Raw genomic sequence first — 2,836 nt, 5'->3', positions numbered from 1 at the left:
AGATGGTCAATCACTGCTTGGCTCATAACTCATACTAACCATCAATGGCCAAAATAGGACATGTTGTCGAAGGGTTTTCGAAAGCAAAGTCGCAACCACAAAGGTCCTTGAGAAATTCCAAGATAGAAGATCAATCAAGCAAGTTCACGATTCAATTTGAAAGCTGTCATAAAGACAGTTGTGTAAGCCCAAAACCTGAGTATGACTCCCCAGGGACTGGTTCTATACAATCAAATATTTGTATAGATACGCACACAAGGTCACCTCAATTTCGGATAATGGCCCTATAATCAACTTGTTCAAGCCTTTGGTCTCTTGAATGTGGCAAACAGACCTGAATGTATGCAATACTAGCTGCATTTCACCCATTTGAATTCAACCCTAATCAACATCAACAGCCTCAACTTCATTAAAAAAAACAAATCTGATTTATAAACTGGCTGTTCAAAAACGGAAGTCCTTCACGTCCCTTTAATATGCCCTCAAGGCCTCTTCTTATGGTCAAATCTCACAAAGAATAAAGGTAGTCCAACATCTCATAAGATCTTATTGATCTCTGTATCATGTCAATTTTGACATGTGTACACTCCATCAAGTGGCTTATAGCATGGCACGTAACTCAAAAGTATTTGTGAGGATTATATGGTTGGGTTGACACACCTTTATTCCAATTAATAATTTTCAGCCACAACCTTAAGTGATAATCTATCTGGTCATGTTTCTGGTTAGTCCCCACATTTAGATTGGTCTTTTTCTGACAATAGACAAGAGAACCATAACGATCTTGCCAGTGTGCTATTTTACAAGATTCTTTTGGACAGCACATGTTCACACTCGGCATCAGATTCCACTTGCACTCAGGTTGGTATTTGTCATTGTGATGCCCTGGTTGACTTGGTTCTGTAGGAGAGTCAATACTTTTTTATTGCTTGACCTCTTATACCTCCAAAGGTTATGGTGCACCTTGCACCTGATGCTATGATAAGTTAATGCTGAGATCCTCGCCATTTGAAATGCCAACACTAGCATCCTCCTCACAAATAGACAAACTATTCTCTCTATCCGCCGTGTCCTACAACTCTAATGGATCCTTTGATTTTTAACGGTTGAGGCAAGATACTGGCCCTCACAATATTGAGATATCAGAAATGCATCCCCAGTTGTGTTCACCTTTAGAGAGAAGTGGAGGGGGCTATGCTGATGGTGGCTGAGTTGTGCTCTAGATTGGATTGAACAAAGGAAGATCAGACGAATCTGCTCGATCACTGGAGCTCACCGGATTGGCCTGTCATCGAGCAACATGAAATTGGGCTTATTTTCAAAGAGTTTGTGACACGGTTCTCATACCAGAGCCCCGTTTTTCTGGTCTCGTCCTCCTCTTGATCCCTCTCTTTGTCAGATACACTGCCTTTTTCCCTAGCATTCGATTCCCCAGTAATTGAAGTCTTTGAAGATGTTTTTGAAGACCAATCGCACTCTCCACCACTCAAAAACATCTATGTCCTCTGCTAATTCAATCCTTCGACTCCAGAAACATTCGGTCCCCAGACCCCCTATTTGCGTTGCTTTTTCTTCCCCAGGCCGCCAGACGGTTCTTTTGCATCAACACGCCACTTTTCTGACCAGAAAAGTAGCCCCTCCCACAATAGCAGCAGATAAAGCTTTCTAACTAGAAAAGCGGCCCCTCCCACAACAGCATCAACATGCCACTCTTTCTAACCAGAAATACGGCCCCTCCCACAATAGCAACATATAAAGCTTTTAACAATTCTGTTTTGCCCAAATGTTACTGTTTGAATATTCCTCATTTCATAGTTTATTGTGAGATCAAGAGCACAGAATGCAACCATGGAACCCCCCATAGAGTTTCATGTAACCATAATGTCCAATCCTTCCACTTCATCAAGTATAGACATAAATGCACCAACTACTCTTGTACGAAGGGTGGTATTATGGTAGGCTTTATAAAATTCACGATGTACCATTGCACTTGTAACTCCTGGATAATTCAGATCAAGCTGCTTAAAATACAGATCCTCCATCCAGTTTTGAATACTATTCTCTTGCGTTCCACGGAATGCAATCACAATTGCATTCAAGTCTTCAGCAAGCCCAACATAAGCCTGTAGGCAGTGTTGAACATCAATTATCAGCTCCACCAATCTGAAACCCTTGGTGTAGCCATCACACCTAGAGAAATTCCAAGCAATGAGAGAATCCAAATCATTGACATACACTACAAAAGCGTACTCCACAAGTATTTGAGGGAGTGTATGGTTGTACTGAAAGCCATCATCATAGTCATGAACCCTTGTAAGTTCCAAGCCTTGTCCACCTAGAATAGCTGGCACTAGGCCTGGTAGAAAGAGGTAGCACACAGCCTTCCATATGGCTAACCTGATGAGACACTCCATGCATTTGAATTCATCGATGATGGAGTGATCGTTCCTTCTTTTTGCCTAGGAATTGGAAGCCAAGAAAAGCCATAGAAGACATCGCATGCCCACCATTGTTGAAGGAGGATCTATCAGGTGCAACCCCAACTGAAAGGAAAGGCAGCATAAGACCCCTCTCTCTACTATACTGCCCACGCAGAACAAAATGCAAACACAATGACTAAGTATGTACAAAGTAACAAATGTCACACACACAACTTTTTGGTGGATTCCACACCTCGCATGCGCAGCAGTATGACATCCACCCCCTCTGATCATGCGCATCCTCTGGATGGGCCAACTACCCATGATCATTATCGTCAAGATCCACAAATAGATCAATCTCTTCATTGAGTATTTCCTGTATATCAGCAAGATTATCTTTCATATCATCTGTCTCT

The 2,836-nt window shown here is 42.0% G+C and overlaps 1 pseudogene; it reads right to left on the bottom strand.

Moving 5' to 3' along the window:
- Nucleotides 1–1,553: 1,553 nt before the first annotated feature.
- On the bottom strand, nt 1,554–2,414 carry LOC148032581 (uncharacterized; annotated as a pseudogene).
- Between the last annotated feature and the right edge of the window lie 422 nt (nt 2,415–2,836).

Source organism: Lygodium microphyllum, chromosome 8 (assembly GCF_053477565.2).
Source record: "Lygodium microphyllum isolate KBCC chromosome 8, Lygodium_microphyllum_v1.1.10, whole genome shotgun sequence".
In the NCBI taxonomy this organism is placed as follows: domain Eukaryota; kingdom Viridiplantae; phylum Streptophyta; class Polypodiopsida; order Schizaeales; family Lygodiaceae; genus Lygodium; species Lygodium microphyllum.
The sequence above is the reverse complement of the archived record's forward strand: the minus strand, read 5'-3'. Positions and strand labels throughout refer to the sequence as shown.